Genomic DNA, 12,775 nt, shown 5'->3' with positions numbered 1-12,775 from the left:
GGCAAAAATAAAACTTCTACCCCAGTTTCTTGGAGTTTGGGGATTTTTTTTTTGGCAATCCGCTAGGCAAGCGCCTAGGGCTAGCTTTTTATTAAGAAAAGAAAAGAAAAATACAACAATTAGGAAAAGTACAAATAAGGGGGACAATAGCACCAGTATTGTTACCCATATACCTTGGCTATATAATCACTCCTCTGCGCCTCACATTTCCTTATGATGGCAGCCTCATGTAGAGGATTCATGGTGTAGCTGCCGGCAAAGTGTCACGAGGGCATATAATCTCATAGCCATGTAGATATTTTTCCAAAGACATAGGACCAAGGCAACTCAAACCGGGCTAAACCTTACCTTACTAATCCTATTGAGGCAAAGAAAAAGCCTCACCTATTAACAAGCATGTAAAAAATAAGAACTTGAACGGACCAAATATTCAATGATCATCACAGAGTTTATAACATACTCTGTGATGATATTGCAAATGATAATACTTATAAAATGATAAAATAGAATGTAGTAAGAATTAAATTCTTGTCTCTTCTTGTCCATGCTCGCAACTTCTTCAAGTTGTACCTCTTTGTCGTCTTCATCAACCCACTTCAAAATGTATTGAAAAAACATCATTTCTTTTTTGAACGGTTGGACCTTGTGGATGTAGTTGGGGAAGCCTGCTTTTGTTTGGCAACTCTCATTGGAAGTCGTCTAACATTTAAAAATTCACTAACCTTGTCGTCCCAACTATTTTTCCTTATATGAGTATTCTTACCTTTGCCGCTATGCATAGGTGATAAATCTCCTTTTCTTGCTGCCTCTGCCCGGAATGTACTTAAGAGTTCATCTTCCTCTCCCTCTTCATATATATCTCTTCCCAGCTTCACTGAATTTGGCACATCTTGAAATGTACCCTGTGCCATCAAGGCATCTCCATCTTGTATCTTTGCCAGCGTTGCCTTTTTTTATTGTAATTCAATATATTGCATTTTGTTTCTGCTTTTATTCACACGATCAGTGCTAAACGCAATAGGTATTAAAGAATTTACATGTTTGAAATTTACCATTGCATCCAGTAGTTTTCTGTCCTCCGAGCTAATAAATGGCACCTTTAAAATCTGCTGCTGCTGTCCAGTTTTTGGCTTTGAAATTTCTACATCTGGAGAGCTTGCGATTTGTTGTTGCTTTCCATGATTTGATCTTGTTGCTACATATTGATCCACCACGCAAATAGCAGCTGAAGTGTTCGCAAAAATCTGTTGTTGTCCAGTCGATTTTGCTCCAAAATTGTCTGCATTCAACTGTTGATGCCCAGGTTTCTCAATTTTCGTTTTTTGACTATTTTGATTGAGCTGTCGTTCATTACTTGTAGTTGAAATTACTTCATTTGGACTGCCTACCAATTGGTGCTGATGTCGAGGGGTTGTCCTTGTTGTTGCATATTGTTCATTATCACTCCTAAGAGTTGGAGTGTTATTAAAAAACTGTTGCTGCCCAGTGATCGAAACCACATATGTTCTGCTTTTTGCACCATGCTGCTGAATATTTTTAGGAACAAAAACTTGAGCCTTCGCATTGAGCTTGCTGCTTGAGTTCAATTTTGACGAGCTGCCAATTTTTGGCAATGCAGGTGAGCCAACTGAACGCAACTCCTCATCTCCACTATATTGCTCACCTTCATCTGTCGACTCCCCCGCAAAATCAGCATCCCAAGCTTCATCATCATCATCCTCTCGTTGGTGCTGCCAAAGTTTGGATTTAATTTCCATCTCCCTCACATTTGTCTTAATAAATTCATTATTGTTTCCAGTTGACAACATTAACTGACCGGGATCCCCACCATACTTTCCAAAAGACTCCAAAGATTGTGATGGCACTTCAAAAACGGAAGAGTTCAAAGTGACCAAAGGTTGTTTAACCATATTAGCATTCGTCATCATCGCAATCTGAGCATCTTTAATGATTTGTTCCAAGTGAGGGCTTGAGAATTGCAGTGTAGGAATATTCGAACTGTGTGCCTTACCCATTAGTTCATCCACCTGGTTTTTCATTGACTCAATTGGCCGAACAGTCACTTTGTCGGCTAATTTCGTACTGTCTTTGCCTTCTCTTTCAATGTTGGTGAAAAGAAATAGTTGCTTGTCCATCCCATCCTCTTTTGGAATTGTTGAATCTAGGTGTTCATCCTCCATACCTGCCAGTGCGTCAAAAACATTTGGGCTGGTCACCAATTAGAATCATTTGGTTGAAAACTTGTTGTTTTTTGTCTTGGTGATACCACCTATTTCGTAAGTGATTTTCTTGCTGAAACCACGTTCCAAACCCCCTCTTTTGGATTTGTATTATTGCCCTTACCTGCACCAACTGATTTACCAGTGTTCACCTCCATAACAATACCCTTTTGCTCATGTCTAACATCAAATTGCCCAAAAATTGGTTCGACCCCAGCATTAACTCGAGTACCAGTTGTATTCTGAGCAACATTATCTTCCAATTGTGAAACTGTAAGACCTGGCTGTTTTTCAACATTGTCACTTTGCTCTATCTCTGCTACTTCTGCATTATTTTTGGCAATAAAAGCTCGAACAGTTGCAGCTAATGCATTATCATCCATCAGTTGCCCAGATTCAATAGTAAGAGTTTGTAAAGCTGCATTCACATCCATATGAAACCTTGACAGAAATGCTGCATTGTTTTTTGTTTTTTTCTTTTCTTTTTGCATTTTTTTTGGATTTTTGCTTTGATGTGATTTCTAAGAAAATCTGCCTCACTCTTGACTTCGGAGATTATGAAATATATTTTATTTGGTGTGACCAAACCATAAGGCTGCCTACGTATCTTGTGGTGACAAGAATCAGGTCGAACGTAGTTCAAATACAAAGTTGGGTTTTCTTTTCTTTTTTTTCCTTTTCTTTCTTTTTCTTTTTTTCTTTATTTTTTTTCTTTCTTTTTCTTCCTTTTCTCTTTTCTTTTTTCTTTTCTAGTTCCCAACTCTACTTCTGATTCCAAAAGAGGTGTATGGAACAAAGCAAATTAAGGCTCAAAAAGGGTAGCAAAAGATAAAAGTGTTTGGGGTAGCAGAATAAAATGTCTTTGTCATACCAAACTTTAAAAATGCCAAGTACAAGCATGCAATTGAAGATAAGTAAAGAAATCATGTACAGTATCTATTGATGACATCATCACAAACAGAAAGGGTCGACGAGCAATACCTTTGTCCCAATGAATGATCATTACCAGTTCAAAGCAGACTTGACTCAACCTTATATTGATGTGGAAGAATGCATTTCAACACTGACTGATTTTCCTCAAACTACTTGAGAGACATTTCCTTATTGTATGCTCTTATCAACCTCTTAATTTCCCAGATTTACTGCCTCAGCTTCACTCAATTTAAACTTCAGGCTATCTCAGAATGCATGAATCTTTACTTGTTTCCTCAAATGCCTCTTTTTATCATGTTCAAAACTGATCATTGCTTCATGATTAAACTAACTTTCAAGACAAGGCTGAGAATTATGCGTGCATGTCATGTCACTAGAGTCAGGCTTAAAAGGACTATAAAAGGAAAAGTAACCTAAACAAAAACTGACTAGAACTAATATAAATAGGAGATTGCATTAAATAGATGGTGAAAAGGATTTGAACAAAACAAGCAAAATAGACATGGGTTGCAACCCTGGAACAATCCTAGATAACACTAGACGAGTTACTATAATAAAACGAACTAGGCAAAAAGAAATAAAGAGTTTGAGCCATAAAACAACATCTAGATTACAACCCTGAAATAACCCGGACAACCGAAATGACAACAAAATAAACCACCAAAACTCCTCCCTGGCTAGCCAAGAAATGAGTGCCTTTCCAATTACTAAGCTCGACATCTTAGCCACTGGATTGCACATCAAAATTACTAGGACCTTCACCAGTTTCAATATCATTAACTTCAGTCAGCAAGTTCCCAAGAGGATTCTCATACTCCCTATCACCATGCATCTTCCCCACAAAGTATGTATCATCATGTGCAGGTAAAGGATTGCGCAAAATTCTGGGTGTCACTGTCCTGAACCACAATTATCCCTTCTTGAATCATTCTTTCTATCTCTCTTTTCAAATCCCGACAACTTTCGACATTGTGCCACTGGGCATTGGAATGTTATTCACACCTTTTAGAAGGATCAAAGCTTCTTGCACGCGGGTCCACGTGATTCGGAGGAATATGTGCAATCAGGTCATAATGCTTTAATTTCTCAAACAAGCTTGCATAGGACTCTCCTATCGATGTAAAATTATCTTTCAGCCTTTGTTTACCTCTATACCCCTGGCTTGGATGTGTGTTATGGGGCACTTGAAAATTTTGTGGAGGCTGGTGGAGATTTTGCGGTGCTGGCGCTCGCCTTCTGGGGTGTCTTGGTGGCTGGACAACATAATGGATGGAGCAACAGAGTATTGCGGGTTCTCAGGGGAATCGTCAAAAAACAAACAAGGCTGGTCATGCCTTCGAGATGTTCTTCTAGGACCACTTCTCGACCTTGATGTCATTATGATTTCTTCAACCTTCTCACTCGTGCCACTAAAATTACCAGATTCAATTTGGACAGCCTGAGTTGCAGCTTTGAGAGTTGCTTGACTAATAATTTTGCCTGTCTTAAGGCCATTCTCCACCATTTCTCCCATTTTGATTGCTTCCAAGAATGATTTGCCAACTGCGGACATCATGTTTTGAAGTAATCAGGCTCTTAATCCTGAAGAAAGATAGTGATTAGCTCGTGGTCATCCATGAGTGGCTTAACTCTAGCTGTTTGTTCTCTTCACTTAATTGCATATTCCCTAAAGCTTTCAGTTGGTTTCTTATTCAGATTTGAAAGGAAATTAAGGTCAGGGGCGATGTCAATGTTATATTGGAACTGTTTGACAAAGGCTTGGGCCATATCATCCCAGACATACCAACAAGATGTGTCTTGACCCATAAACCATTCGGAGGCTACACCCATAAGGCTTTCCCCAAAATAAGCCATCGGTAATTCTTCATTTCCTCTCGCACCTCTTAATTGATTGCTATACTTTTTCAGGTGGGCTATGGGGTTTCCATGTCCATCATACTTTTCAAATTTGGGAGTCTTGAAACCAAGTGGCAAACGAACATTGAGGAACATACATAGATCCTTGAAGGCAATACTCTTCTTACCTGCCAACCCTTGTATGTTTTTCAACTGTTGTTCCAAGCTTTTCAATCTTTGGGTTATTTCTTCCGGTGCTATCTTTCGACCAGGCTTCTCAATCTTTGCAGGAACATCAAATAGGTAAGAATGGTACTCAGGAGAATGGTATTGTTCTTGTTGGGTAGCAAATTGTGACTCATGAGTTTTCCTCTGCACCACCGTAGACTGAGGATGGTGAAGACATGCATAACTGTAGTGGTTGTCTGATTGTATGGGTGTGCATTCGAATCGATTTATCGATAAATCGAATCGATTATTTGTTATCGATTTATCGATTTCAATTTTGAAATTTTCCTATCGAGTTATCGATTTCGATTTCAATTTTGTCCTTTTCGGTTATGGTTTATCGATAAACCGATAAGATATACTAAAAAGACAATTTTTTCCCCTTATTCTATAATACCCTTTCATTTACCCTAAGTCTCTAACCTTATTATTTCATCTACCACATTTAAGGAATGATTATATTTAAAGCTCAAGGGAATGAAGTTCAAATTAATGGAAAACAGAATTAGCCGTGATGATGTATTTTTTTATACCGTTGGAGTGTTGGTGGCATACATTTGATCCCTTACTTTAGTTTCGTTGCATGTGCTTGTTGACACAATTTTTATGTTATAAACAGTGTTCGTCTTATTTTAGCTTCTTTTTGTCCATATTAGTTAGGCGTGTTTATAGCAATATACTTTCCGCGGAATCCCGCAAATTTTCTTATTGGTGTAATCGATAACTGAATCGATAAGCTCCAAAAATCGATAAATCGAAATCAAGAAAATCAAAATCTTATTGAAACGATAACGATAAGCATATGTACAAATCGATAATCGATAAGGGTCAAAATCAAATGCACACCCCTATCTGATTGGTTGTCAATGGCACGCTTTGGGAGTGCACAACAGAGGTTCCAGCTATAGTCGTACAATTGGGATAAAGACTGAACCTAAATGGATAGAATTGATCGGACAATAAAACCGGAGTGGTAGTAGTCGAGATGGGTGTAAACTCTGGAAAATCATAAGAAAGGGGTGGTCCTTGACCATTGGCCCATACTTGACACATTTCAGACATTTGTTGTTTCAGCCTTTTGACCTCCTTGTTCAATTCAGATTCCGACTCCACAATCTCCCTCGATGGGTCGACAACTCCTGTTTCTAAGTCTTTGCTAACCATGGCTACCTTGCTCTTTGACCTTGTATTGTACGGATGAATCGCCAAAGTGCCACAAACTAACCACCCTCTGTTATGATAACAATGAAAGTAACAAAGAGGAGCAAAATAAAGCCAACATGTTAGCGTTAGGACATTTATCAGATAGAAATATCACATTGCATGCAATGCCCCTAGCAACAATTAACGGTTTTAGAATGACTTCGAGGGTCACAAGGTCATTTGGCATCATCCCAATTTTGTTCATTTCAACTTTCTCTTTTCTTTCTTTTCAAGCACTTCCTGGCTTGCTCATTTTTTCCCTCTTTTTCCTTTCTCATAAACACTCTTTTCTTTCCTTTCAATTCTCACATCCACAATTTCGCCTTTTTTTCTTTTTTTTTTCTTTTTAGTTTTAAAAAATAATTCGATCGAACCCTATATATGTTGCCTACGTATCATGTCCCTCATGAATCAGATCAAGTGTGTTCTGGAAAATAATGGACAAAATAAACTAAAACAAATCTTTTTGAATTTTCCATTTATAACTTCTTTTTTTTCAAATACAAAATAGGAAGTACGATAATGAGAGACTTGACAAACTAAACTATACTACGACAATACCAACTAAATGATTGAATACTATTGTACAGGACTAGAAAGTAAAACATGAATAATAGACTCAAAAACATAAAAAGGCTCCTAAAGCAGCTTCTGAATGTAGTCCTAGGGTATCTGTCATGCTCGAATCCTGGTACACTAATTCATACCTGAATGAGAAAAATAAGACAAAATAGAGTTAGCGACTCAAGACACTATGCGACGCCACAACACCTCCTATGGGACACATGCAAGAAACGATTGAGCTATTTGTGAAAATTAAATTATGTGGTCAATAGTGGCTAGAAGTGTAAACTCAACAAGATTGACTTCATAGACATGGGAAATGCCTCACTAAGGATTATATGGATTCAAACTCCCAATAATCATGACCCAAAATTAATTTGCAAAAATGACCAATTTTGGCAAAAACTGCCGATATGGCCAAAAGTAGCTAAAGATGCAAATTCAATAAGGACGGACCTTAAAATAATATGACACCTAGTTGTGGACTCAAGATCATAAGATATGGGTCAGTGAACCACTTTTGCGCAAATGACCCCATTTTTGCAAGAATGGTCGATGTGGCCAAAAGTGGCTAGACATGCAAGATTCACTAGGAACGGGCTTTGAAGTAAAGAGGCAGCTAATTGTAGATTCTAGACTCTCCAAACACGGTTCAGCAAGCCACTTTGCAAAATAACCCTATTTTGCAACAAAGTCGTTGTGGCCAAAAGTGGCTAAATATACAAGATTTGGCTAAGACCCCGCGAAGCCAAGAACCTAAGGCTTACTAAGAAAGACCGGACCCTACGTGGGTTGCCTACGTATCCCTCTCCGAAAGACGAGAATCAAGTTCACGTAGTTCGGGAAGATTGGACATGGGAGAAAGCCTTTAAAAAATGCAACTAATTCGAAGAAACTATATCTTTTCTTTTTTTTTTGGAAAGATGATGAAAAATATAAAATCTTTTTGTATTTTTTTTTCTCTTTTTTTTCTCTTTTTTTGGAAAATGATGCAAAATCTTTTTGGATTTTTCATTTTCAATTTTTTTTGGGTTTTCTTGAAAAAAGTTGTGAAAGAAAAATATAATTGGGCCCTACTTGCTTCATTTTACACCCTTCTTTCCCAAACATTAGTCCGCCAAATGACCTTTTTACCCTCAAAGATGCAACATGTATCACATAGGGATGATTGAATGTCTTTTATTTTATTTTTTATTTTATTTGGGGCACGGGCCCATTTTGACAAAATTTGGATAGACTTCCTACAATGGGGCACGGTGCCTGGGACCGAGCTCTACTAGGTCCAAATAACATGATGCAAATAAGAATGACCTAAAGGCTGACCTAAGTTTGGGGTTCACTAACAAGGTAATTCAGGGGAGCGTATGGTCGATGGTGGCTGCTCAAGCCTTTCACCCACTTCATATGTCTGATGGCCCCTCCTCCTAAAATAAGGGTGACTCAACAAAGAGTTCATGTACGCGATGCGCACTCCGAGATTTGTTGTAGAAAGAATTGACCGGATAATGCATATGATGACAATTATAAAGCAGTAAGCACATAAAAAGAAAACTGTAAACACATAAACAACTAGCAGATATTAACAAAGTATAAAAACATAATAAAAGTCAGATAAAGCTAAAAAAACATAAACGCCTCAACCGGATATTCTAAAAGCCAACAAGATCAAGTACCAGCTCGAACCTGCAAGTCCCTGACAGAGTTGTCAGAGCTGTCACACCCCTTTTTTTCAACCAACTTCACTAACCCTCTTAAATTAATAAAAGTGACAAAAGGGTTTTCAATTATGAAAGTGACAAAGAATTGTGTTCAAAAGGGTATTTCAGAGTCGCCACCTGATATTGGTTTCGGTGTGCCAGATCACCATTTTAAAAGAATAATTTTTCCTTTTAAAACACTTTGAACTCCAAAACTAAGTTTGCACCAGAGATTCGGGTAAGGAGGTTCATTTGACTCGGGGAGAAGGTGTTAGACACTCCCCAAATCCCGTGAAAGTCACGGTTACGTACATGATCAAGTTGGCTTTAAAGGATATTCTAATTGAGGCGACAACACACGAAAAGAAAATAAACACACAAGAGGCTCGAGGCTATCACCAGCTAAATAAAAGAAAATAAAATTAAGAAAGAAAAATAAAAATAAGAGTACTAAATATCTTATACTACACTTCCTCGATGATGTCCATCTCTAGCCTTTTAATTACATGTACTTCGGGACATTCCCAGAGTAAAATATTTACAAGCTACTCGGACATTCCCCGGATAAGATAATAAATTAAAGGGGATAACCTTTAACCTCGAATTACAATATAAAATCCTAAAGTTTTCCTACCAAAGTATTTACGGCTTAAGTAATAAAATGATTAATCCCAATTGTTTTGCAGAATCTATGGTTAAAACCAATTCTAAAGTTTAATGTCACTCTATTTTCTCGACCTATGATTCAATTGACTCAAAGAATACTGATCATACAAATCAATTCCACCTGACCCACACGAAATGATTTCAGTAATTAATTACGGAAACGCTGAATTCAATCATCAACTTCTCTTAGCATTAAAAATCCATTTAAGCTCTAAAATGACGAACATAATAAAATATAAAGCAAATTGCAAACTCATATGAAATTCTATTATAAGAGTGCATTCCGGGAAGATAATACAAATTCACTCACACAATAACAAATACGAACAAATTTGTAGCATAAGATTTAGAAACGGACCTCAAATGAGCAAACTTCTTTTAATATATGAATTTGATTACCTCTAACTTCGGCGAACCGAGTCTGAACCGTGAAGATGACACGGGAACAGATTGATGGGAACTCGAACGGCACCGGGGATTCGAACTTCGATTTCGCCGGAACAGTCATGGAAATGGACTATTTGGGGTGGTTTGCGGCTGTCAGCTCCCTGTACTCTCTACTGCTCGTGCCTCTGTGTGTGTGTGTGCGGCATTTCTGACGAGTTCGCCGCTGGTTTAGTGAGAGGAGGAGTTGAAGGATGGTCTGATGGATGGAGATCGGTGTTCTCTTGGGTCTGTTCGGTTGAAGAAGGGGTCGCTGGTGTTGTTTTTTTGTGGAGTCCGGTGCTAGAATGGGGTGTTTAAGGTTGTGCGGTTGTGTTGTTGGTGTTGAGGGGGCGGAGGCCGGCAGATTGGGGCTGCTGCGGCTGGTTCTCTAAAGGTGACTCTAGGGTTCCTCTATTCTTAATCCATTTTTTAAAGTGTGGTGTGGTGAGTCCTCCAAATTGTGAATCAAGAATAGTGTGTAAAATTGTATATGTCAGAAAATGTGAATCAAAGAATAGTGTGTAAAGGTCAGATGAAAACATTATAGTTGGTTTAGGAAAAAAGAAAGAATTTTGAAGAAAAATATATAAAAAATGGGAAGGCACGTGATGGGGAAGAAAAAGAGTAAAATGGGATCACTTTCAATTTTTGTTTCTTATACTCTTGCTCTTTTCTACTACGTACTTCGGTTCTTTCTTTCATTTTTCGTTGTTTTCTTGTTTTGTTTCTTTCTTTCTTTTTTCGTTTGTTTGTTTTTCAATTTTCTTTCTTTTCTTCTCTTTTTTTTTAGATAAGCCAAACAATACTAATTATTTAATTAGTAGGAAATAACTAAAAATAAAAATATAATAGCTAAATTAAAGAAAATTTAAAACTACTCAATACTTATTAAAGGCCTACAACTTAAAAGTCTTATTAACTACGTAAAAGTATTTATTTTTGAAACTTTTCTTTTTATCTTTTAAAAATAAAATTTCAAAGCTATATTTATATTAGTTTTAAAACCAAAACTAGCTAGACAAAATACCAATAAGCTAAAACAAAGGAAAATATTTTTTATAATTTTATTTAAAGATAAAATAAAGTTAAAAGTTTAAAAAAATAGTAAAAATAGTACTATTAGGCCTAAACTAATATCCAAGCACTAAAAATATGTAAAATTTCGGGGAGGATCAAAAATCACATGTCTACAAGTATGGAAGGAAAGGAAGAAATAGCTCCGGATTTGCGGAAGGTCTTGCAGAATGGGTGTACCTATTAAGGATGGCATGTGGGCGGATCCAGGCTCGGGACCGCAACCCATGTGGTCTTTTAGGCCTAAACGGTCCATAACCGGATAAGCCCTGGACTGTGGAGGTGGGTCGGTCTTCTGGGTCGGTCCTTCACTTTGGGACCGCAAGATCGGGACCAGACAGCCCTTGGTAGGCCTAAACGGTCCCAAACGGTCCCAACGGTCAGATTTTTTTAATTTTTTTTGCCCGTTTGGTCATTTAAAAAGTAGCCGTTTGGGCTGCTAAAATAGCTGTTGGCTATTTGCAAAATAGCCATTTAACCCCCCAACTTTGTGTTAATCCCAAACTTTTTATAATTACACTTTTCCCTATTTTCAACTATAAATACCCCTCGTTCTTTCATTTTTCTCACAAAATCAATCTCTCTCTAATTTTCTTCTGTAATTTCTACTATTGCTTACTTTTCTGTTACAATTTGTGAAAAAATTATGAAGTTGGTGAATTGAAGTCTTCAACGATAATCAATTTTCAATAAGTTATTCGTCAATTCGGTAAACTCGTTCCAACTCATAATTTTTAATATTATATTTTTGTTTGTTTTATTTATTTTCTATTATTTGATTACTTGCGATGGCTTCCTTAAAATACCTTTTTGGTAAAAATAAGGGAAAATCCAAGAGTGGCCAATCTGTTCCTCCTTCACTGCCCCCTGCTCCCCGACCCAAACCTCATACCCGTCCTACACTTGCTATTCTTGATAGTGATAATAGTTCATTATAATTTACTGAGAGTCAATTTTTCCATAATATTGGTGCTGGTGAACAATTAAACCATGAATTAATGAATGCTCTTTATTCTAATCCAACTATTGATGAAGATGATGAAGAGGAAATAGATTTTGATGAAATGCAACCGAATGACGATACACCCACTAGTCCTGCTCCTGAAATTAACCCAACTAATGATAATCCAAATGATGTCCCGTCTGATCCTCATGTTACTACCCCTACTTTTTCTAAACAATGTACCAAACGGACAGAAACATTCATTGTTTGGCCTTTTTTTACTCAACTAATTCCACAAAATAAGGCTAAGTGTAAAACTTGTGGCAATGAGTTAGCTATTAAATATATTAGAGGTCGGGGGGGTGGCAATGAGTGGCAATGAGTTAGCTATTCGGTGGGTCACCATTACTTGACTTAGAAAGGCGAACATCTGGGCAAGGGAAAGCGCAGTGCGCCTGGTGCAAATGACTTTCTTTTTTCATGATATACCATAAGAAAAGAAGATTTAATAAGAAAATCCAATTTCCTTTTTCGGGTAAAGGTTTAATTAAGAATTCCAGGTGGTCCAGTGGATGGATTAAGCTATTGATCATATCATAGGTCAAGGACGGAACGAAGAACCAACGTTTTTCTTCCTCCTCTGTTCTCTACTAAGATTGTAATAGATTCGTGCTTTCTCTTCCCCGAGGGAACGGAACTAGCACTATAATTCCGAGTCACCTATCCAGTATGTGAGTGAGCCCGCCCTACGGATCCCCTTTGTTCAATGGGGGAGGGGTCATACCTTCCCCGCCCGCTTAGTTTCATAAGTCTAAATGATTTGGGGCACAGAATCTGCCGTAGATGTGAAATTTTCTAATTTTCATTCTCAGCTTTCTCATCACATGAATGAGACATAACTTCTTATCATAAGAATAGTGAACTAGAAATCAGATTTTGATTGGTTTAGAATAATTAATTCACGTCACACAGGGCAGTTTATTGCT

At 37.5% G+C, this 12,775-nt stretch overlaps 1 long non-coding RNA gene across 1 annotated transcript; it reads right to left on the bottom strand.

Annotated features, from left to right (window-relative positions):
- Positions 1-6,871: 6,871 nt before the first annotated feature.
- LOC104248358 (uncharacterized) lies at positions 6,872-10,288 on the bottom strand. Its single transcript, XR_716427.2, has 2 exons — positions 9,746-10,288; positions 6,872-7,126 (listed from the first exon to the last, which is right to left on the bottom strand). It is a non-coding gene; the product is annotated as an uncharacterized lncRNA (long non-coding RNA).
- Between the last annotated feature and the right edge of the window lie 2,487 nt (positions 10,289-12,775).

Source organism: Nicotiana sylvestris, chromosome 1, assembly GCF_000393655.2.
Source record: "Nicotiana sylvestris chromosome 1, ASM39365v2, whole genome shotgun sequence".
Classification (NCBI taxonomy): Eukaryota; Viridiplantae; Streptophyta; class Magnoliopsida; order Solanales; family Solanaceae; genus Nicotiana; species Nicotiana sylvestris.
This window is presented reverse-complemented; position numbering and strand designations above follow the sequence as displayed.